This window comes from Temnothorax longispinosus, chromosome 3 (genome assembly GCF_030848805.1).
Source record: "Temnothorax longispinosus isolate EJ_2023e chromosome 3, Tlon_JGU_v1, whole genome shotgun sequence".
Lineage (NCBI taxonomy): Eukaryota > Metazoa > Arthropoda > Insecta > Hymenoptera > Formicidae > Temnothorax > Temnothorax longispinosus.
The window spans coordinates 2,264,055-2,290,478 of record NC_092360.1 but is presented as its reverse complement, the minus strand read 5'-3'; the positions used below and the strand labels follow the sequence as shown (position 1 = coordinate 2,290,478).

General features: G+C 38.7%; 1 protein-coding gene and 2 pseudogenes across 1 annotated transcript in view; 1 reads left to right on the top strand and 2 right to left on the bottom strand.

Moving 5' to 3' along the window:
- Positions 1 to 26,424, bottom strand: part of Mesr6 (misexpression suppressor of ras 6) — a 618,760-nt gene that overhangs the window by 224,909 nt on the left and 367,427 nt on the right. The window lies entirely within an intron of this gene.
- Positions 3,606 to 3,724, bottom strand: LOC139810845 (5S ribosomal RNA; annotated as a pseudogene).
- On the top strand, positions 4,057 to 4,175 carry LOC139810844 (5S ribosomal RNA; annotated as a pseudogene).

The following is a 26,424-nucleotide window of genomic DNA, read 5'->3' as shown; positions in this document are numbered from 1 at the left end:
TATCGCCTCATGAGAAATCGCTCTGAGGTAAATAATCACTGATTTAGTACACACTTAGCCAACTCAGGACTTTGAAAAACTAGCATTTGACAGATAAAACATCAAGGATTGCATAAAAACTTTAAAAATAGTATTTTACCGTGTAGATTTAAAGCTTTATTGTTGCAAAGTTTACTTTTACCTCGTGGATCGAATTAGTAATGACAGACGTTGCCATTGGCAACGCAACAATTGATGCGAACTCAACCTCACAAACAGTGTTTAACCACTAATCATGAATCCACGACACGCAGTCATCAATCATTTTAAGTCTTTAGTATTCTCTGACAATTGTTCATATAGGTTTTTATAAATTATATAGATTTGTGATTTTTCTTTTACTTTATAATGCTGGGTAATAAGTATTCGACAACGATTCCCGAGTCGTTGACGCTCTCATACTTCGGCATATATTTGTTAATATTCTATACACTAATAATTTACGAAGAATATAACACATAACTAGCATCCACAATTCATTATAATAATATTGCATATAATTCGGGATCGCTGTATTGACATTATTATTCAATCGCATTTTTGACTTCAGAATAGTAAGCGAACCTCCTTAATAAATCCCAAAATTGGAGTACATGTATGTTTTCTATTTTGAGTACAGACTGCTTCAGATTAACAATAAAAGCCCTCTTGGCTTCACTTTCACATACTAATTGCTTACGTTATCGAATTAATTATAGAATTGGATAAGATATGACATATTTGAATATATTAAGGTAAATGGACCCCAAGCTATCGATCAAGCCTACTTAGAACTTGATCCGTTCACTCGTTATCGAGATCTCAACATCTCGAATACTCGCAATCCGTCGCGTCGCGTAAAAAAGTCACGGTCGGTCTCGCTCCGCGTATACTTGGCGCGAGACACTACTACCGTGTCTCTTGATATGATAAATGTAAATATTATATATACGTATTTATCATATCTTATGTTTATCATATTACATGTATATGTAAGATATGATAAAGTAACAAGATTTATGATATTATATAAGTAAAGGATTAATTATAAATATTGTAAACATTGAAATATGAACAGGTGATTTTATATTATAATATTAATATGATCGATGTATTCGCGCGCGCGCGCGCGAAAAAAAATTCTTTGCCATTCACTATTTTCAATAATTAAGACGTCTAAGCGATTTTTATTATAACAGAATGTTACAACTCGATATATGACAACGAAACAACAACATCTGCATAATCACGAACTATTTCCTTCTTCAATCCGATACGCATTCGCTCGCTCGCAATACAATGAGTCTGCATATAGCGAACATTACGCAAGCGACCGAAGTGAATACCCAAGATTCGACGCAAAAGTCACGTTTTTATGGCGTCCCCGTGTCGCGTCCCGCTGACCCCGCGCTCAGACTCGCGCTCACGTCGATAATTAATTAATACGTGTTACGCAACGCGTGGGCGGTGCCCACGCTTGTTGCTCGATGACGTTCGAATCCATTGAATTAGTAGAATTTCCAAGCGCGCGCTTGCCCTCACTCGTGGCGCGGCGTCGCGCGCCGCAAATCCACATCCGCGCTCTGCGGCCGGCGTGCAATCAACGGCGCCGCGTGAGCTCGAGATACATTCGTATGTACGCTGCTCGCGCCCGGCCGATCGCTCGGCTGCCGATCCTGATGCATTGTTCTTGCACATGGCGAATTAGTCTTATGGACGGGGTCGAGTACGGAGTACGGCAGACGGCGCGGCGTGTTAATTAAAACGATACCCCCTGTTGGCACGCGCGAGAATTCAAATTTCGCCATATATGTCAAACCTGTGCTCCATACACGCAACCCGTTCCCTTACATATGACACATTTTCCGCTATATGTATAAATTAATCATCTCTTAAATATCAAATTATATGATCAATTTCGACCTCTTCACGGGACAGGTGTGGTTTACTTGTATAGTATCAAACAAAATATGCATTCAAAGAAAAAACGCCGTAATCGGTCAGGACTAGATCTTGATTGCTCAAAATATGCATTCTTTAATACTATTCTCTTATGTTTTCAGTTCTTTTCTCTAACTTCTAGTGTAGCATTCAACGTAATCTGTCGCTCATTTATTTCTCTACTTATGTAAAACAGAATTTAAGGTGATCCTAAAGCCGTGATCCTAGCCGGTTTTTTTTGTTTTTTTTCTTAGCACTAATCTTTTAATTGGCTTTATAGAAATGCAAAATTCTTGTCTAGAATTAAAGTACGCATCAAAATCTAGGTCATGGTGGTCGAATTATATGTGGTGGTCGTCACGTATAACAAAAAATATTAATTTTTTTTCGTTTTCGATATAAATTCGACCACCATGACCTAGATTTTGATGCGTACTTTAATTCTAGACAAGAATTTTGCATTTCTATAAAGCCAATTAAAAGATTAGTGCTAAGAAAAAAACCGGCTAGGATCACGGCTTTATATAGGATCCCCTTAAATTCATAAAACAAATATAAATTCGCGAATAGAAACAAATTCAGGCAACGAATTAATAGAAGCTGGAAAGTGTTCTCGATTCCGATCGGACTTCTATGTTTTACGTCCGATGACGATACTGTGTGTCTTCCTATATCTACAGAAATCCCGCCGTACAAATGCTCGTCGGTGCTCGTAAAGACGTCAAGTCTACCCTCTCTTCGATCAACGTCGCACGGCACGTTCGAGCACGTTGCGGAGAGCCTAGCCATACGGCGCGGCGGGCAACGTTCGTCACGACGAGTCAGCACGTTTTGCAGGAGGGCTTCGGTGGACGGGCCTTGGTGCTCAGTATGCAAGCTCGGTGGTGGCCGCATCCGGTAGGTATGCACTCACGCGCGCAAGCTCGGAAACTCACGTTGCATTATGTATCCGTCTGTCGATACCGGGCACCACGCGTCAGCGCGATGATAAGAATAGAATAATAGAATTTTCTATGAACCTCTCCCTGTCGCCGGGGCGGCGTTGGGGAGAGAAGACACTATTGCAAAAGAAACAAAATGTCTGTGCAGATTCTCTCTCTCTCTCTCTCTCTCTCTCTCTCTCTCTCTCTCTCTCTCTCTCTCTCTCTCTCTCTCTCTCTCTTTCTGTCGGCTTGCTGACGAGAGACGACAAGCCGCGTTCACCCGCTGCGTCTCGTGTGTATCTCGTCAGTAGATCTCGCCTCGTACGTTTTTCTTGTCGATATCAACGCTGAACGGCTGAAGTGCCGTTAAAGTGCCACCGCGTCAGTGCTCCGTCGAAAAAAGAGTTAGTCGCGTTCCATCTTCTTGCACGACGACGCAGAGATACGCCACTTCCTTAGGAAATAAAGCTTCTTAAGAAAGGAAGGATAGAGATAATTCTTTACACACATACTTACACACAGAAATATCGATTTATTTATCTAGATGCAATATTCATATTGAATACCGCACATAAATGTTACAATAATAATTATAAGAAAGATTTTCAATAATAATTATAATAAAAAGAAGAAATATTTAAAATGCTGGTTATTAGCTTTACAAAGAAATAAATTAGACAAAATATTTCAGAATAGATGTAAAATAAGTAAATAAAAAAAAAATGCCAACAGTACGCGGTGTTCCCAAACGGTCACCCATTTAAGTACTAACCGCGCTCAACGCCGCTTGACTTAAGTGATCGGACGAGAACTTGTAGGTTTGGCGTGATTTGACCGTTGACAAAAGTATCTTTCTTAGAAAGGTAAGATACACTTCTTCATCAACTTTCCTGGTTGTAGAACGAGAACTTGTATGTTCGGTGTGTTTATATTATAATAAATGTATTATTATTGTTTGTATAATAATTATATATTGCAATAATAAATGTAACATGACAATGTAACATGAAATAACAATTTTCATGTTACATTTATTACAATATATAATTATTATAATACAAACAATACTAATACATTTATTATAATATAAACACGTCGAACATACAAGTTCTCGTCCTTTAACCAGAAAAGTTGATGAAGAAGTATATCTTCTCTTCCTAAGAAAGATACTTTCGTCAACGGTCAAATCACGCCAAACCTACAAGTTCTCGTCCGATCACTTAAGTCAAGCGGCGTTGAGCGCGGTTAGTACTTAAATGGGTGACCGTTTGGGAACACCGCGTACTGTTGGCATCTTTTTTTTTTCAAGTTATTAGTTATTTTATGTGGTCTTAAATTTACTTATTTTATATCGACGTACATTTCATAAAATTAATTAAAATGATAACATGTGATATATATTATATATTCTTCCTTGTAAGAAGAACACACTTCATTTTCTTCAATTTTCTCATGTTACATTTCTTATATTTTTAAATAAAAAATAGATATATATACATATATATATAATGTTTTAGAAGGAACGATATGTGTCTGTAAGAATTTTGGGCGTGATAAACTATCGTTAAAATTATATAAATTACAATTACGATTACAAATTGTGCGTATATAATCACAATTGTTGAGTAAAATGTATGTGCATTTCCAGTTTTTCGGAGAAATTCAAGATTCTCATAAACTGAGCGTTTAGGAAATAATGTAAATATGTCTTTCCTAATTTTCAATTATAATGCAACAATAGATGCTTAATCGGCTACAAAATTATAAATCTTTCTAAGCAACTAGAAATTTAATATTTTGAAATATTAGAGGTCTTATCAATCTCAAAATATCATGATATTGCTATTAGAAAGTAAATCGCAGTCTTTGAATTCTGCATTGCATATGTAGAAAACCTATTTGTATCGTTTCTCTTTACATGTACAAGGAATAGGGTTATGCACATTTTGGCGTGGCTATCTTTTGCCTAATCGCACTCTTCTGCTCGCTTCCGGAGAGCGGCACGGCGTCGACGTCGACGTTGCGCGTCGCATAACGCGACGGTCTCGACCTCGTCGAAATAAATTGCGGGAGATAAGTTTCGCTCCCATATATTTGCGTGCTACTGGGCTATACCATCTTAACGCTGCCGCGATTCTACGGCTGGTAATTGTCGGCCAATTACTGTGGCGCTGACGTATTTAGTCGCATGCGAAAAGAGCCGTCCATTGTTCGCTTCCCGTCTCGGTACCCGCGCTCCTAATTATGTATAATGTCCGCCGGGAAATCGCGGGCGCGATACATCCAACGTGCGTCCCGTACCCTATTGTTTACGCGAGCAATCGACGCCTTTCCCTAGGTGAAACTGTAAAAGTTACCGGAAAATCTAGGAAATGGCCGCTCGTTAAAAGTCAATTTTCTACGTGACCGTCCGTAACTAGTATCGTAATACCACACTCATCATCAACGTAATAACGTAAGTTTTCTATGCCATATCCTTTTACGAGATTCGACGTATTAACTCTTCATATGTCACAAGTATAAATTGTATGTTTCGCATATACGCATATACCTTTTTTAACAATTTGCAGGCACATTAATATCTTTGCAGTCTACCATGATATAGAATATAACAATTTGAAAATGCTCAGTCGTAAGCAAAAAAAAATGCTAAATTAATTGCGCGTCCTCTTTTTGATTTAATTGAAATGCAAGTCATAGCAAATAAATGATAGGGATAGAAAATTTGATAAGATAAGAGCGGTCTCGATGTATAATGTAATCGGCGACGGCACGTAATTTGTTCTTGTACGAACATTTCATGTTTATTTATTATATTATCTATATTATCATCGTATTCATTAATGCGCGCGATATAAGTTTTTTACTCGTCGTCTTCCTACGTCCATATTTTTCGCCAATCACCGTGTACACCGTGCTCTCTTCCCTCATCGACTGCACAAATTATACTTGTCTGACCTTTAATTCTCTAATCAATGACTCCGACTCTCGCTGCGCCGCGGCGCCGCGGCTAAAACACTATAACACTTTTGTGAACACCTGTAGAGCTTCTAGTTAAGCAAACCTACGATTACCTGTTATTAGCAGGTTGCGCGCATAAAGTAGATAGAGGATAGACAACATTGTCTTGCTTCGTGGCATAATTAACTCTCGTGTTATTAATTAGGTGGTATGACATCGTGCAGCTTATCCTGTCCATCCAGTCGCACTCGCAGGCTAGTTCTTACACGTCTTTCGTTTTTACGTGACTCGCGTCACGAAAAGATGTGTAACTGTCATATAGCGTGCGTTTTTACTGTACTATTTATCGCAGTTGTTTCATCGTTTTCTATGACAGTTATCAAATATGAACATGGAACAACTTCAGTGGCAATTGAAATAGTTTTTTTTATGTCGGAGAAAATTATTGCATCTACCGTTTAATCATCCGATACTTTAAACTGAATGTCGTTTTCAAATATCGAGAAGTTCTTGTTTTAATTTATATTATATGCAAAAATTAGTATAGCTTAAATTCTTAGATTATGGTGTATATTTTTGTAGAAATACGTTACAAATAAGATTTAATATGACAAAAAGTTCAATGAAATTATTACTTACATAATTCTTAGCTGGCATTTTACATCTTTTATTTCTAACGTTGAGATAATTAAGTTGTAAGAAAACAAAACACAATATTGTAGCTTGCACAAAGGATAATCTTTGAAAAACATTCAATTTAAGGTATTGAACCAATATTGTTCTTTACGAATATGAGAATTCTCGTTTCTTTTACTCATCAAGTGTTTACTGAACATTTTTCTTGTGGGTGTATGATAGTAAAAGTGCTCGATATTTGTCGGCGTAAGGGGAATTAAAGTAGTGTGTAAGACTTCAAAGTGCCACGAAAAACTCTGACCGCAGGCCACATACCAACAGTTGGCAAAACATACGTCTCGAGAAAGAGATAGAAAGAGAGAGAGGGGGGAGGGAGGGAAAGAAGAGAGATACAGCAAGAGTCAGTGTGGACCGCGCGGCAGACGAAGAGAGGAGAAAAGAGAGCAAAAGAGAACTCGATCGCGGGTTGCAGATGCTGGCGATAGCGCGTATAAAAGATGTATCTACATTTAGTTCGGACAGGCACCACTTTATTCGCTCGCCGAGCGCTAACAAGTGTTTTCCATCGGCCGAAGCAGTGCTTTAAAGATCCGCCGAGTGCAACCGGTCTGCCACGAAGTCGCGCTACTTGCTGGTAGCTCGTTTGGAATTGCGGTAAATCTCGCCGCGCGCGCGAACAACGCGCAATTGTCAATCGGCGAAGTCAAGTTTTGATTTACTTCACGCGCGCACATCGCCGTGTATCCGTTGGCATGCGCAACCGGATGTTCTCCATGACCATTTGTGCATTTTCATCCAATTCGCCATATACGATCCGGCATCGTGTAGTTATTCGTCATATATTATCTTTAAAATATCTACGTGGATTTCAATTATCGTTAGTAAGTGATAAGATTTCCTACCATGCAATTTCATATTTGCTGATAATATTAAATGATATAGATCTATCTGTATGTGTAAATAAACGTACATATTTTTTTAAGATAAACTGTTCACTAATCGTTTTAAAAAACATTTAAGTCAATTAAATCTCTGCTATTGACTAATACAGTATTTAGTATTTATTAATATAAATGATTACAACACAGAATCTTTATATTCATGAAACTATTTAGTGATGAATATTGAATTTATAAGTCATACTTATATATTGATTTGTACTAAATGATTCGTAATGTATCAAATATCCTGCGCTTTATACGCTTTGTAGTTCTTTGACGAAAAAATGAAAGTAGAATCAGAGACCATAACATGGGCACAATATTTCATCCTTTATAGAAGTCGGCTCGCATGCTAGAAACGCTCAACCTCACGAAGTCGAGAACTTCTGGCTTTGATGGGGATTACAACATCGACTTCGAGCTCTCGAGAATCACGATTCGGTGACGTGTGGCTAGCCAGCTATCCCCGGGTACCACCATAGACGGATGCATATAAACATAAAGTTTACTGTGGAAGGTCAATACATGTTGACTTGAGCATAGAGATGAACATTTATCCGCGGAAGTAGGCAACTACTTCTAACGGGTATAAGGTAAGGTTGAATCAGGGAAATACAGTTGCGATAATCTTTCGGCTCATTGAACTTTGTCAGAAATGCTCACCTATTCCTCTAGCACCTGGCGCTAGATTTACTGTAACAGATTTATAAACAAAACTGCGACAGAAATAAAATAAGTTTATCAACACAATAATTCCATATCAATATATTGTCGTTTTTATCGTTTCACTGTTCTTGTCTCATTAAAATAACAAAAATAAATGATTTTTTGTTAAAATTTAAAGCCATGATAATCTCATTTAAGATCAATATTCTACTCTTCCTCTTTCCCCACGAATGCTTAGAAAATAGCGTAAGTTTAGCGAAGAAGTTTATGCATTGCTATATATTTTAAATTTTAATAACTATATCTTTAGCTTTGTATCTTCCAAAATATCTTTTCTCATGTTGGGAAACAGGCGCGATTCGGTAACGTATGTTTAGTTCGCCATATCGTGATAATGCCGTGCATGAGCACATACCGAGCTAAAATATACGATCGCAGGATCAGGGCGTGCTGGATTAAGGTGGCACGAGCGAATCTGTGGAAGTGGTCTACCGCTTCCTGGTAGCCCCGATAGTGCTTAATCGGCGGCTTTGTGAGAAGCGGTCTCGCGGGACAACAATTCGAGAGTAATTCTTCGGATCGTAAACAACCCCTTTTCCCCCTTTTCCTCCTCTTCCCACTGGCCAAGTATCGGAATCTAGCTCGTTGAATCTCCGCGAGAAGTTGAATCGCATTCGTGCGAATCGAAAGCGCGCTCTGTAGCGCAAGTGAAATAAAAATCACCGTGCAATCGCGATTCCGATCATATCATATCTCTCATACCATAATAATTTTTAATCATTCGAATTGCTTTGCGCATAGACAGCTGTGTATATGTTGTTTGACACGTTGCGGCACGTTGAGCTTTCAAAACTACGGTATGCAGAGATGGTTTTATAACATTTTTTTACATCACGTACTTTAAAAATATTATTTATGTTGTTAATAAAATATGTTATTTTATCTAGCTTAAAACACAAAAATGCATTATACAAGAAAAATGACATGAGACTTGAAATACTCGTTACATAGAAAGTGTATAAATGTTTATAACATGTTTATATATAATTTCAAGTTTGCGATAGGTTCGTATAAAAAAAGAGTAATCATGAGTTTACTTGAATTATACACATTGTTGGATATATTCGCGATTATGTTAAAATTGAAATCGGCTCTGTGAATGCGATCACAAGTCAATCGTATAAAAGTCTGCATAAATAAATACCGAACGCGTAAAAGGATTAATTTAGCATCTTTCCGAAGCGCGGAAACTTTTGCAACAAGTGGTATCGTAAATACGATGACCGTGTTTACGATGTCGCCGCCTCTATAACTCTGTCGCCGAATGGCTTACGCGCGCTGCGATCTCTTATTCCGCATTCATTCCGCTTTAATTTACGACACGCCGGAGAGCCAAATCGCCGCGTGAATTACTTTTCGGGCCGATCGCAACCAGCAATTTCCGACAAAGAGAGGGAGAGAGAGAAAGAGAGGGGAGAGGAAGGAGAGACAGTTGCCCGGAACGACCGATGATCGGTCTTCGGTGCATAAGCGATACACGCGAGAGGCAGGTTCTGTCATTTCTTCGATAACGAGTCCCGACTTGAGGTCTTTACAGTGTCACACGGTCTTAATGCCGTGGCATCGCATCGGCGAGACGTGAGTCGAGATAGCGCGGCCGCTGTTTAATTAATGATAATAGCTTCGCCTAACAAGATCGAGCTTCGCCGGCGTTTTCTTTTCATTGTCTTTTCGTGATGCGACTCGACGTCGTTCGACGTCGTTCTCTTCTCGCGTTTCTCCGTAGCGGGCGGCGTATACCGCTACGGTTATGTTCCTCCTGGCGTTCCTTATCCTTGTTCTGAGTAAGGGTCAGATCGACTTGCGGGCCGATCGCATCGCGGAACGTTCCGGTTGCTCGCAAACCCAACTGATCCCGATGCCGCGCTACCGTGACTTATGCCGGCGATATAGAGTTGTTTCTTGAATTTTTACCACGGGCTTCCTTTGTTGCCAGTCTCGGTGGAATGTCGTTACGCGAGCTCGTGAGTCCGCGTGCGAATAATGGTGAACTTCTTATTATATTGCTTTAAACTTCGTAGACTTCATGAAGTAGTTCCGAGCGGACACGATTTAATTCATATGCATAAAAAGTAAAAAGATGGTATTTATATATGTACTTATGAGAGAGTAACATTTAAATGTTCTCTATATTTTGTTTCAAATAAAACACTCAGAAAATATATAGAAGCGCCGAAGTACTTAAATAATTCCAATTATTATTTAAACGATAAAATGCTTTATTTTTAATCATTTAAATTTACCTTATTGATTTCTATGATCGTCATTAAAACAGTTTATTCCTATATCTTCTATACATATGTTTAGTGATATTATATTTGTTAACTATGATATTAGATTTTTGTGTTTATCAATATTTGCACTAATATAATTTGATTCAAATTATTTTTATATACTGGAATCCACAATATTCCTCATTTCTTACAAGTTCCCATAGCACTCTCTCGATTGAATTGAAATACAGCAAATACCATCATGCATTATAAGAATTACGTTTGATAAAGAATGCGTGGCAAATACCCAAAGAATTAACTTAGTCCGAGAAAAGTGTTGGATCTGATGCATTCCTGGTCGGCACGATCGAAAAAAAGCCTCAAGTGCCACGGAATTAAAAAAGCGGCAGCACTCTAGACGCATATCGGAATCTCCCCGTGTATTTCACTTTAACGGTGCGGGCTTCGTTAGAGGACGCCGAGATCTCACATTGTGGTCGGCCAGTTCGCTAAGACTTAGCCAATGCTGCAACTGCAACGACAAGGAACGCGGGCTGCATGTGCGCGCCAGCACATAACGCGGCGCAACGTCGGCGCGCGCACGTACGTACTCTCTCGCAGATACGGTGGTGCTAATTGCAATTTATGTCTCATTGCAATCGTCGTCGGTGCGCCGCGACAAAGGGAGTTGTGCCGCAGGCGGCCGTTTCTACGTTTTAAAGCGTTTCAAGAGGGAACCGTGTCACCATCGTTCGCGACAGAAAACACCATGGTTGCACCACGCTTCTCGTGGGTGCAAGCACGTCTCCGCGGATCGCACTGCACCGCGGTTTCATCAGTCTGTAAGAATTCGAAGTGTAAAAACATACACAACTTTTTAAACATACACTAATTATATTAAAAAGTATATAACAATTTCAATAAATATATTTTAAAGCAAAAATTTATTAATTTTTTTTAGATATTCTGTTAATTTATCGCAGTGATATATCGAAAATCTTAAAATATGTCGTTTTAAGAACAAAACTATAAAATGTTAGTTTTTATAACATGTTATCTTTTTAAATAATTTTCTAATATTTATCGGATACTTTTTGGCAATAAAGATTTGACTTGGAAGTCGAATAGTGAAATTAAACATCATAATATTACTTTCTTATACATATATATCCGCAGCTTAATTCAAGATAATCTCTTAATTTTCAATTGTTCATGTTGGTGCTTTGATATTGAAACAAATGACATCCTTCGTGTTCTCAAATATCCCAGCGAAGAGAAAGCGCATAATACTTAGGAGTATCTTGCGCAACACACCGTGCATGCAGCTAAAAAATCTCTAAATTATACCATTATTTTCCTACCACCTACTACTCGAGTACCGTTATTCGGCGCAAGATTGCCGTCATTGCGGAGTAACGCTAACGCCCGGCGCACGCGGTGCCTCCTTGAAAAATGCTTAATCGCTCGACAGTCGTGATTCGAAAAGGTGAGCAGAGGCGTGAACAAGGTGCAAGCATCGATCGTTTAAAATTCAATGATACTTCGACACGCTATCGATATGCACGCTTCATATCGCGCCTCTAATCGACTCGTTCTATTCCTCCTCGATTCATAGACGTGGAACGCGATGCACAATGGGCGCACAACCGCATGGAAACACGTATATAAATCGCGCATAATATGTCGTATTTTATGTACCCGCCAATAAATAGACATATTAAATTGCGCACTACCCTTTCCTTTAGATTTTCCTTTCGTTCAATGCAATTGTTGCCGATAAACGACACTTCGCCAATGTCGTTTCTCGCAATCAGTCGATATTGTAATTTTCTCAAGATACAAAAAGAATTAAAGTTGAGTTTTGAACTATAATCTACAAATACAATAGTGTCTTATATGTTGAACCAATCTTAATAAATATTTTTTTTAATATTACCATTTCTTTTAACAAATAAAATTTCATAACAATTAATAACAATAAGAGAATGTAATATAAAGGAAGACATATCTATATCAAATTTTAGGAAATATTATAAATTGCGAATATTTAAATATCTAAATATGTGTTCTCCTTTTTTTTGTTAACTAATGTAAGTTACTTTATATCAACGCCAAAAGGTATAATTAATATTATTAATTTTATTGTGTCATATATAAAAAATATTCTGCCAAATCGAAAGCATACGTATCCCTTTAACGAAGAAAAGCAATATAAATAGATGAAATGCAATAAAACAAAATACTATTTAATTTTATCAATAAATAAAGTCTCAGCTTTTCGTAATACAAATCCGATCGTAGACTTCTTATTAAATTCGCGGCGAATTGAATTTTCCCGTTAGCCTCGTGTTTCTCGTAGGCGCCGTGGAAAACTTCGCCCTCTATAAAGCCCCTGAGTTTACCTCCGCAAAAGAAAGTTCCGCAATGTCTCGCTTCAACGCTGAACTTGGTAATAAAATAATTATTTTCAAACGACCTCAAACTTTGATCACCATGACCTATTCTTTCTTTAAATTTTCTTATATTATCAAATATTATATAAAGATAAAATTATGTTATTATGTACGTAACAATTCTTTAAAATCGTAATAACAGCATCGTGTAATCAAAATTTTTATACAAATTTCTTCGTAGATATACTTGTAATAGGAATAATATAAAGATAATAAAATTTTAAAAGAATTGTTTGTGCCGAAATTTTCTTCCAGCATATCACAAAATAATAAAGAGACAAAATTTACATTGAATAAATACAAAAATTTGTATCATATATTATTCGTTATTCAAGATTTTCCATTCTTATTATTTAGTATTTTCAGAATATTTAAATTTTAGCATAAAGTATAGTATTTATCGTAATATAATTGTCGTAAATAATAAAGAGAAAAAATAGAATTAGTGGAATAACTCCATTATTTGTTTTTTTAACAGGTGTGATACATTAATGTGACTTAACAATTTAATCAATATCGGAAACATATCGCTCACATTTGCTACAATAACGACATAACTCAAAAATTGTAATTTTTTTACTTGGTTTGCAAAAGAATGATGAGAATTTAATACACTGAGTAAAGAGCTAATATGTAGCTGAATACTTTTATTCCTCTACAATCAATTATTACACCAAAATCGCATTTAAAAATGCAATTACAAAATTTTCTGGAAACTTTGTTTTTCGAGTTATGTCATTGTTGCAGCGAATGAGCGATATCTTTAGAGAGTACTGTAAAATTTCTACTTTTGGCATTTGTCCAGAGGCTCGATTGGTCGAGAAGAGCCGCACGTGTACGCAAGCATGCATGGCGCAGCTGGTTTGTACGCAAGCTTGCACTGTAGTCAGAGCATATTTATGGATTAGCATACAATGGCAGTGTTTATTAAAGATTCCTCGAAGGTTCCCACCTTTGACGCCGCCTCCGCGCTTCTTCACCGTTCTTGAGAAGCATATAACGCCCTCCTCTCGGAAGCTTTGCGTGTCTTCTCGAAGCAATCTGATCACGAGAGCAGCTTACATTTGATTTAAGCTATTCCGTTCACCCTGATTTCATCATCGTAGAAATAATATTTTAAAATAATATATCGCTATCTAATCTATATATTTTTTCTACTGCGTTGTACAGAAATATTATTATTAGAAGTATTTCTTGATAATAGTATATGCAAAATAAATTTGCATTAGCTTCATAGATGACATATTAACAGATAACAATAGAACGCGTGATACAAATTATAATGCTAGGTATTTTTACGGTTACATACTCAATCATAATTATTTGCTATGAGAGAATAATCAACTTTTACTGGAATCTCTTCAAATCTGAACTGCATAAATTTTCCCTTGTATTAGTTTTTTCTACATATAGTACTCCATTCAAACCGTTAGCATGTATAAATTCTATTGCAAATAGAATATCACCCACTAGAATACGAGACAAAAAATATTTTTACTGCATCTCGGGGTTGACAGCTTCGCTAGACCGAGAATCCGTTATGCATTATTCGACTCGTAGCTTTCCTCGAATCGACACTTAACCAGAAGAGCGTGGAGCGTGGAGAGCGCGGGCCGTCGAAGAACGGCATAAAGAAGGCCGGCTTCATCGAAAGCGGCCTGCAAGAAGGAAGGTACGGTACAGTGTTCCGAGACGAGATCCCGAAGAAAAGGGAACCTATCGGGCCAACCAGCCGTCTCGAATGCTCGTTTTGGTCAGCGGAGGTTCATTCTCATGCAACTTCGCCACGAGACTTACTTGGAAGCAGCGTTGTACGTGTGACCACGTCCTAACCCATACTAGAAGTCAAGCGAAGGAAATACTGGACGCGATACCCCTCTCCCCCTACCCACTCTCTTTCTCTCTTTCTCTCTTTCTCTCTCTCTCAGCACGATCCTGTCTTTATTTAGTCTTGTATTTGCGATACTTCAGTCTTAGTACCGAATCGTACCGAAATTTTTTTGGCTCTTTTAACGATATTAAAAAAAAAACAAATAATATGCTTATTGTTAGATATAACATAATATAAAGAAGTTATTTTGTCACAATTATTAAGTGCTGTATTATGTGAACAGATATATCCAATAACAAAATAGCAGAAACTTCAACAAGAAGATTTCGAATAGTCTGCACAGAAAAAAAAGAAGTATTGAATCAAGACTCATATACTTGTGTTATAAGCAAAAATCTATCATTTTCTTATAAGAATTTCAACTTTTTATTTCAACTTTTTTTTCTTGATTAAACTGTATAAATACCTTCATTCAAACAAGTTTTCTTCGTAACGCAATTTATATTTCATTTCAAGATTACAGATTCTTGCTTATATACAAGTATATGAGTCTTGATTTAACACTTTTTTCTGTGTGTTTATAATTTTTGTGACAATTTTCAAGTAATTGTTTTTATACTTGCCTTCTATCAAAAATTCTGTTATTTCAGATTGTCAATTTTCAAGCTTTTCCTCCTTTCTTTAATTCTTAATCATCAATCATTATTTCTCAAACTATGACGCATTGTAAATTCATTGCTGACAGCAAAAGCTATCTCTCTTGGATACCTTATACATCATATACAGCTTACATAACGTTTCTACGAAGTATATATTTATAGCTAAGCGGTATATAGAACTAGCTGCCGGATATTAAGAGCTAATTAAACTTGTGGTACTATATCGTATCTCATATCTTTCTATCTTCTTATTTGCTACCTGCGATAACGATTATCGCAATTTGCCACTTTATAACAAATATCGATAACGATATGTCTTTATTTTATTATTTGCTTTAATTTCTTTCATAGAAATCTTTCGTGTAAATCAGATTCTTTCTACCTCGAGTTATTTAGTTTCTAAGTCTCTAAAATTAAAAAAAATGCAGCAGGATATAATTAACGGTACAAAACCAAAGTTTTCAGTAAAAAGATAAGCGAGCCTGTATAAGAAGTGATCAAACGATCGTCTGCTCGGCTAATAAGGACCGAGATTTTCTTCCGCGCGCACGGTCCACGCCTCTTTCTCATGACATTAGGGTCGCCCGGGAACCATAAGAGCGACGCCAAAGTGGGACGTTGATAGATAGTTCCTCGACATTCGTGTTCCGCCGTGACCGCGCAGTCGGACGTATAGCGCCGCGATCACCCATTAATTATTACATAAATACGTATAGATTAATAATTATACGCATTAATAACGGCGCTCGTAGGTACAAGACGTCGCGCATAGAGGTAGCCGCATGACGCCCGACGACTATCGGTGAATGTCGCTGTAACGGGTGTTCTAAATGTCAGCCACGCTTCACGATGAAAATTACGTGCCGAGCACTTTTTCCAACTTTCAAAACCGCTCGGTGTGCCCGTACAAAGCGCTTTTAAGGTCATCGGGGCAATTATATCGGGCGGTAATCACAAGCGCGCTAGGCAACGGCCATTAAGCCCGATGCGCATCGGTGTTCTCGTTAATAAGTACACGATCTAATTACTCGCGGATGATAACCGTCGACACAGCAATTCCTAAGGCGTGATTAATACGTGTGTTTACGGAAATGAAAATTTCATTGAATATAGCGCTACATCGATCCATTATTGAGATCCGTTTTTCTTTTTTTTTCAGCATCCTACATTCGAAGATATAATAGATCAGGTCGCTAACGATGGGCATGTCGGAAAAATTAAAGATACATGGTATCCTTTCATTGGCAATTGCATCTAATATGTATATATCTGCTACATCTTAAAATGCGGCCTCATGTATTTCAAAGTTATTGCCACAATTATAGTAGATATAAATCAAAATTTAACGTGCAAGACAAGAACCTGTTCGATTGTTGCGCATTTCACTGAATATTATTACAATAAAATGACGAACTGGATACTAAAATACGCATGAGATACGAAACATAAATCACAAATTCATACAATCTGTTTATGTAAAAATTTTCATATTTCTTCCGTGTGTCGCAATTCACGGAGACAAACGCTTTTCCCAGTTATTCCGTAATTTTTCTCGGTATAGCAATAAAAATTCCGTTTCTCGGCGAGACTGCAGCCGCTTTAAGACACACCTTGCTCGCGCTCGTCAACAGCTTTAAGACGGCAAGCCAACGCGCCGATGGAATGTAGAAGCGAAATTAGTATCGCTGTCGTCACAAGCGCTCTCTCGTCACTTACAAGCTGATGCTTTTTTTATTCGCTCTTGTCCCTTTACGATATCGTTGAGGAGGCAGTATCAGCACACGCAATCATTTAAGCGAAAACGCGACACCGTCGGAAAATGATTGACAAATGATCTAATAGAAATCGTTAAAAATTCCAATGTTTTTCAATCTATTAATTTTTTATGGTAAATTTGTTTTCAATTTTTAACAATATGCAACATGTTATTTAAAATTAAAATTATTTTACTTTTATTTTACGTTACTTTTTTACGTTATTCGTATCTTATATATATACTTCTTCAATTCAGATCATTTCTTCGATCAATGAAATTAAAGAGCTACAGAAATTTTCAATAACATATGTTTGAATAAACTTGTATCGTCCACACAGTCTAATAAAAACTGCTTCTAAATATTTTCAGCAGACAGAAAGTCTTAATCTGGAAGAAATATAAAATAAAGGAAGAAAAGAAAAAACACGAAACAAAGTATTTCAAATAGCGTTTAAGGTTAATAAGATAAGTATATAGCCGTCTTTTACAGCTTCCAATACTTAAATAAAAGGCATTGACGCTCGATCCAGGTTACAGAACCCATCGTAGAAGTACCCGTTGTATTGCGTGAGTTCCAGAAGCGCAAAACGCATTTGTCGATTTGCACCGAGGATGTGTCAATATTGACGTTGCTCTTGGGGAACGTGTTCTCCACGGGCGGCTTGTGTCTCCTCGAGTCCTGAAGGACCACCGACGGTGCGAGGGAGACAAGCGGGAGAAAGAAAGAGCGCGAGAATGACGCAGCGGTGAAAGAAGGAGAGAGGGAAAGAGAAAGAACAAGGAGGAAAACAAGAAACAGAGAGAGAAGGAGAAAGAGAGAGAGAGAGAGAGAGAGAGAGAGACAGGAGGGGGAAATGTAGAGAAACGCGTTCCTCCACGTGTCCACGTTGCAAGGATTGCAGGCGCGCTATTAAAGTGCAGAACAAACAGGAGGACTCCTCGACGGCATGGCGAGAGGACACGCGACGTTACGCGCCTTCATGGGCGCGTGCACGCTAAATGATTCCTTTGAGAATACGAGATTTCGCGAAACCGCACTGTGTTACGTCAATTCACCATTCGATTGTTCGTATCGCCGTAGGCGAATAGCGAATATAGCTGATGACAGCAAACTTTTTCCATCAACAAGACTTTAACCGAAAGCGCGCAAACAAACAATGTCGATTCATGACTCAGCTCTGTATTGAGTTCTGTACTTTTCCTTTATGTGTTCCTTCAAATATTAAGTCTTTTGGAAATATTTATTAATAATAAATCTTATTGTACTATAATACCATAGGTTTAACTTTTAGTCTTTGTTATCCCACACCTATATCTTATACTTTTCGAACTTTTTGTTTGGATACTCATCTGGAGAAGCACTTCAATGACTAATGCCGATAAAATATATCTATTTATCTATTTTATGAATGATTCGACGAAAACTTGTTTGCAACTAATCTTTAATACAAAGATTTCTCGTATATTCATAATTTAATTATATTTTATTAGTATGCAGAATAATATAAATTTCAATCAAAAATATTTTCGACTCTTTTCAATGTTACAAATATCATTCGTGCTAAATCGCGTTAAATATACGTTTTATTTATAGTAATTATTGTTTATTTACTCGATCGTACGGAGCTTCTGAAATTTCCAGCATCCGCTATAGCTCCCCGCCGCGCCGGCGCCGGTGAGTACTTTTCTGATTTTTATCACAAAATCGGCAGTCCTGGATCTCGCGAGTACGTAGCGTCGCGTCGTCACACGGGATACCCGGGGCCACGGAGAGAAATTTCTCTGCGTTGTTACCCATTATCGTATCGGGTATCGACCGCACGCCGCAATTTCTGCTCACCGGGTCACGTTCAGCCACGAAATCGGTATGCGGAAGAGAAAATATCGATGATTATCGCGACGCGGACGGTCACCGTAGGTGCCCCGACGCGAAACTAAACTCGACGCAGGATGTAACGGTGTGCGGGGATCGGGCCATCCCTCCCTTCAAACACCCTATACGAAGAGACGATGCCGCAGGCAGGAGACTCGGCAACTTCAACGGACAACTAAATCCATGCTCGGTCTATCGTACGTGATTAATACCTGCCGGGAAGTTTTACGCGCTTCTCTCGCGAGCCCTCGGGACGAGAAATTATCCTCAAGTGCCGTAGGTCGAGTCGTTTAATGACCTTATAATTGAATGTCGGCGTAAACACTGTGAAAATTATCGAGATGTTATCTAGGCGATTGCTAATGCAGTCGCAAATATTTTCGCGTTCTTTGCTGTAAATAGCTTTTGGCAAGCAGCATCGCGTTGATATCGACGTAAACGGATACATACATATTATTAGTATAAATTCAAAGGATTATATCACATTAATATGTATAATGTTTAACATTCTGGAATGTGCCAATTTATCATCGTATAATCGAACTGTTGACAGTTTAAGTGTAAATTAAATTATGTTGTTCCATCAACTTCCGCGGAGAATTGATTACTGATTGAGGAATTCATGAGAATCTTTTCGATTCTTTCGTATAAGTAAGTTTCTTTCATAAGATTCTTTTACATCTTTTTTTCCTAAACTTTGCAAAAGAATATAAAACGGAAATAATTACAGGAGTTCGCGGAAAGATACAGAAGACGTCGGAACTTTAGTACTCTCTGTGTATAAACCGTTTTGCTAATTTCCGCTCGACGCGGCCGAAGAAACGTACAAACGAATTATCGCTGTTCTCGTGAAGATGGTTATGCTTCGACATTCCATCGCGTTCGCCACGTCAAGCGACGTTCCTGCCGTCCGTTTACGTCCTGTCGCCGTTGCCGCGGACTTCATCGCCATGGGTAAAAACGATCGGAACATCCGAGTCAGACTCCGATTAAAGAAAGAGCTAATTAATGATTAGCGCGTCGCATCGAAAATAGCGACCGCTTCTTCGTGGAGGTGACGGTAAGAAGAAAAGAAGGACGAAAGTGAAATAATAACGCGGAATTTTGTTTTTGTCACGTGACACTAGACAGAAATTCCTGCTCGTAACAATCTCCTTATTCAACGTATCCGCGAAAAACACTTTTAACAATGAATATTTTAACTTTTAACTGATTATCGAAAATAGGTTGAAAATAAGTTAAATTCTTATATTCATTTTAATTTAAAATATAATTACAACGGTATCAAAATCAGATATTTGAGAAAAGAAAATCTAATTCAATTTTCGCTAAGAAAAAATCGACCTCGTTGAAGTTGAAAAGCACGTAGAGAAAATGTTGGATTTTTGGGACACATTGAATAAAACATTTAAATATAATACAGATCGAGAAAGGGTTCCACCAAACATTTTGTGTACACACGTTCGAATTTACGCGCCGCATCTCATGGCATTCCACGCAAGATATTACAAATGGATTAATTAATGAATCGCGAGTATACGCAGGAAAGAGGCGGAGTTTTTGCATGTGTGCATGTGTGCATACGCGCCTCCATATTCGTTCCCGGGCCACCCGGTGTTCACGTCGAACGCATCAAGAATCTCGTGGCTCAAGCATTAATTATTGAGCGATCACTGCCGTGTAATTAATTGACCGATCGACCTCCTTCCTGGCAGCAGATATGAAAAATGTGATGCAGCCAGCAGATAACTTCATCGTATGTGACATTTCTTGGAAGGAATAAAAAAATCGATGATTTATCTTTGGCTGTGTAGCGTACGGCAGATAACTAACTACGTGCAAAGAAACGATAATATAAATGCAATAATATAATTAACTTCAGTTATTTATCAGACGTTTGTTAAACGTATGTTAAAATGGAAGTAAAACCATCTCTCTCCTAATATTATATTTATGCAAGTATTAAATTTACATTAATTTTATTTAATGATTAAATAAATAATTTAAAGTTAACAAACTCTTGGCATAGATAGAAAATACTCCGATTTATTTGCACGCATTGTGCAAATCTTTCGGGACAATTTTCGAACTCTGTTATTCTGTACTTGGACCGAAATAATATGTGCATACACAAGTTATAGATCGAATGTATGCGACTGCAAGTACGGCTAAAAATACCAGACATCTCGCACGATGCACGATATCTGTCGTCTATCTCGGTTAAAAGAGAACGTCCGGTTTTAGATGAAGGAAGGAAACGCAGCGCGTCCCTTTGCAATATCAGTCCAGGCTATAAAGTCGTTTCACAATTACGCGACGCCTGACAGGTGTATGGTGCAACGCGAAACGCTGAAAGGTTTGTCGGTTGCGCGAGGCAAGAAGCGGTTGCGGAGAGAAACGGAAAAAGAGAGAAAGACACAGCGAGTGGATGCACGATCGTGAGCCGAAGAAAGACAGAGAGGTTGAATGGATAAATGAGAGACGGCGGGTGCGAAGGAAGCGAGCGCGAATAAACGAGCGCGTAGATAGGAAGATGAAGAGATGGGCAATCTCGAGAGAAAGGGAAAGAGAAGGATGAAGGGCGAGGCGTGGAATAACTTAGAGACAGAGAGGAGAGTGAGAAAACAGCTCGCAAGGAAGGCATGGCGCGCGCGGTAGAAGTGGAACATAGAGTAGGAGACAAAGAGTGATGAAGGGCGATGTGAGCGAGAGAGAAGTCAAGTCGCGAGAACGATCGAAGGAATAAGAGAGAGAGAAAGATACAGCGAGGGAGAGAGAGAGAGGGAGGGAGACAGAGGGGAAAAAGATCGGGTCACCGACCCGTACGGAAATAGGATCGAAACCTTAGGTAAACGTAACTTTTCCTCCAGGGCGAGTTCAGGCCGTTCGGCGCGTTTGGAAATCCGCCAAAGAAATCCAGGAACGCCGTGTGCCGCCACGCCGTGCCGCCGCCGCGCCGCACCGTGGCGATTTCCCCCGCGGCTCGCCACGACGTGCCACGACGTGCTCCTCGATCCATTAGCGCGAATTGCGGCGCTGGCTAAGGTAATTGGACAGCTTCGAGGAATAATAATAAACGATATGTATCACGGGGTAAGTCCGACCGAGCGAGTAAGCGTATATGCAACTCCGGACCCGGGGATGAGGATCTGATTGGCGTGGTATAATCGACTTTATACGCTATAGCGTAACACTCATTGCGAACAGAATTGAATGTGCGTTGGCGTACGCGTTGCAAGAAGCACACAAAGTAACCATCGAGGAAAGGTAATCGAGAAACAGTTGTCGATAACTCGGGTTTGCAACATAACGGTCATAACGCGAACTGAGATAGTCAATTATGGCTTGATGCCAAAGTATTAGAATTAACAGATATATTATTTGAAAGAAGCTGAGGAGCACTGTTTCGTGTTACAATCATTATACTTAAGCCTGTTTAAGTATATATTTAAATAAAAATTATACGTTTTTATAAAGTATAAAAGTTCGGAGAGTACATGTAACTCTAAATGAAATTTAAAATTAAAAATTCTTTTACTAATTTACGTTCACTCTCTTTCTTAATTTCCTTAAAAACTCTTCCGGTTATTATAAAGTAAATATTCTTTTTTTATATAGACTTTCAATCATTATAATTTATATAGAAGTTACAAATTCTTAAATTCAATCCCACTATGTAATTTTTTATTTATTCACAATTATTATATTAATGAACGATATTAAATATGTAAGTATGTTTTCTTATACAAAAAAATCTAAAAATATAAATTTTTATTTTGATGAAGTTTTGACTAAAACTATGTTCGTTATCGTACGCAATTCATGCTAAAAGTAAACCTTTAAGATTCCTTTTTATAAAGGCAAAGATCCTAAAGTATTATTTTTATATTTACTTCTCTAGCAACATAATTTTCTCAGGTCGCGAAAAAACACGAGGATAAGTTCCGCACTCTATAAGAATGCGGAAAAACTGCCGGCGCGATAGTGGCAGGCTTTGTTAACAGAATTTTCTTGCACGCGTGCATTTGCATAAAGGCATCCGAGAGGAGTCGAGGTGAAATCATGCCGAAAGAGCGCGCGATATCGCGGAGCGTGGTAAGGCACCAAGAAAGTTGCACGGTAGCTTATCGCTTGGCTGGTATCTCGTTGTAAGGAGAGATGCTCGCCGGGTAATCTACATCGTGCAGGAAGAGATCGCGCGCGGACCGGGACGGTGTAGTACAGAAGTAGAAAGTCTTTCTCGTATAATACGATGACCCGCCACCTTCGAGTCCAAGAAGATCCCGCCGTGCTCTCCCAGGGCGGAATACCTGATCGTGTAATATAGTAGTGGAGATGCAGTTACTCAGTGGTGTTATACTCAGGAAGAACCTTTATTACTGTGAGAAATAGTCTCGTGTCCACGACCGATCCGTGGCACGAAACACCTTAAATCTCATCTTCACTCAGAAAGACAAATGTATGACAGCTAGCGAGTGTTTCGGATGATTGAAGTCGAGGTTTCAGACGCTCTCTTACTTGTTTCTAATGTTTTTCTTATAGCAAGATATAGTGAGGCTTGTGTCGGCAGCTGTATTTGTCGTAATGTTTTTATGGTATCCGGGTTTAAATGTACGTTAAATTACTGCAGCAGGTACAAAAACATAATTGCGCGTTTCCTTAATAAATATATTAATTAGATAAATCATATTAGCATTTAGCAACTCGATGGCAGGTCCATTTGAAGATAAAATAAAAATATAAAGAAATGCATTTAATAAATAATAACTCCTAATACTATCTTCACTTCGTCGAATACAAAAAATTATCGACGAGGTATAATGCTGGAGGAAGATATTATTTCAGATATACGTCCGGTACCCGCGCGTACCTGCCACTGAATACCGGTCAAACGACATCGGCGACGGGAGAAAAACAAACTCCCTGAGTCAGATGATCGATCGTCGTGGCATCAATCGGCCGAGCCATCGATCACCCATGACCTCGCGTCATTCTGGTTCCCGTCGGAGATCTCTGTGCACTCACTTCCGGTACCAATAGCCGACGGTGAACGGATCTCCAATCGGCGGACGCACGTCGCATCGCTTTCGTATATAGCGATGCAGCGAGCCGAGGAGAAACCGATCGTGAGTTTTGTTAGACTAGGTGCGGATGCTTTAATGGAGTCGTTAGTTAAGTTTAACTACCGCGCTCACGGCGTACCAGCTCCCTTGGAGATCGGATAAGAACGGAATCTCCTCTATCTAGCGTTCTAAAGCGGAGCGGAATCTTTTCGAAGCGCGACGCGCATGGTGCTCTTTTAAATGGTTTTCGTAAGGCAACGTGTCGTACCAGAATGAATGAGGGAGAGATAAGTCGCGTCCGCGCGTGTGATTCGCAAGGCTGGATGTGCGTTCGACCAACTCGGCACAGGTGTTGCAATATCGCTACATGGTCATTAATTTGCAATGAAATAACTTTGCGCGGCGCTTGATCGCCGAGAATAACTAACGAGCACTCTTTCAGTGTTAGAAATAGAAAGCGTTCCGAAGCTACTAATTGCGTGTTACACAATCAAATTGGAAGCACCGTAAATTCTCGCAGAAACGCGTAATCGTCAGATGTGGTCGTTGAGCGCGGAGGGGGGGAAGAGGGGGGATAAAAAAAGAGCTTCCTTGGCAGGACTGGACTGGCGGGAGACAGGAAGCTCGATTAATCAACAAATGCCGGCGTGCACCGCGTGTTAACCAGAACCCCAAGATACGAAACGGAGTCTGATATAGTGGAAGGAAGGTGGTGCAATGTCTGCAGCTGACCTACTTCGCCGTTAGCACGCTGCGCGGTACATATCGGTGAAGAAACGACAGAATGCTACCAATGCTACGGGGACTTTCACTCGGAAGGCTCGTTCCTGAGACACAACCGGGACCGCTTTGGATGGCGATCGATTGTTTTCGAAAGGTCGCCGCCCGGTCCTCCATTAGCGGATTTCCATTAGGCTCTTCTCTTTCATAATGGCGTACCTAAAGGTCAGGACAGTATGCTGTCTTTGTGATTTTGGATCAGGCCGACATGTGATATGATGAATAAACTTATATTAAAATGCGCGTGTACGTCCGAGCGATTTAAATTTATAACTTTATCCTTGTATTTCTTGAAAACTAGAAAAACATTTAGTATCTAATATGAAGAAGACACTCTTTCATATTGTAAAAATTTATCATTTATAAATCGTTTAATAAAAGTTCTTTTTGCTTCATTTGAGAAAATTATTAAATCATTTCCTTTCCTTATTTTACTTTATTGTGTTATTGACTATCAATTTTACTCATTAATCAGTAGTGAAGATAATAGGAAGGGATAAGGCAAAGTTATATCTCGTATATCCTTCCTTCCTTTCAATTCTTAGGCGGAATCTTCCTTCATACCGGTTATCGGTGCGTCAAATCGAGAGGTAAATGCTAGTCCTTAGATGCGATTATAATTGTTTAATAACTCACTTTATGTATGCGAATGTATGTACGTGTGTATGTTATTGGTATGGGGATGATTCGAGCGAGCCTCAGGCCTCTTGATGGTGCTCGTCGAGCGTGAAGCGATCCGAAGATGAGACATGGCGGTGCCAGCCATTTTCTGCTTCTTCTGCTTATGGGGAATAAAGATTTTATCGTATACGAACACGGTGGAAAAAGAGATTTTATGCGTATGCCGACAGACAAACAATGAACCGCTTACTAATTATCCGCATGGTGTTGCACGGAGAATAGAAATATCCCAGTATCAAGAATTTTCCATCCTTTGATATCTGTATGAAAGTAAAAAATAGTACATGGTATATGTACATGGTATAAAGAATAAAAGTTATATATGAAAAAATTCCATAAGAGGACATCAAATGTTTTCTAAATTAATCATTTTATAAACAGATTTCCATACGGTTTCTATAATTCATAATTTAAAACTTTTATATCTTCATATAGTTTTAAGCTCTTTTTTTTATTTTAAAATTCGGACTAAATTTTTCTATAATCTTCAATGGTCAAATGCAAAAGAAACAGTATTATGACTTGCATAAAGCAAAATTTATTTTTTCTCGTATATACGAGTATGTATATGGATTTTAATTTTTTTCCCCAAAGAATATTTAAATTTGTATGATCGACCTGCACGCTCGAGTATAATGTGGCAAGATTATTATTTAAATGAACATAAAGGAACCAGCTGCTGTGCTTAGTTGGCGCCGCTTGGCAATATACTGGACAATAGTATAAACCATGGATCGGCTTGAAGGTGAGGTTCACCGCGGTGCCACTCTCTGGGGGGTTCGGCCACGTTACCGGTGTTTAGCACACAATGCACGTTTGCCTCTTTACGAGTTGATAATGAAACGATTCTCGTAGTACGTGAGTAATAATTCTTCTCTCGATTCTCTTGCATTTTCTTTGATGCTGTCAAACGGTGCCTCGCGCAACAACAATATGGGGACGGTTATTTACTAGAAGCATTACTGCGTA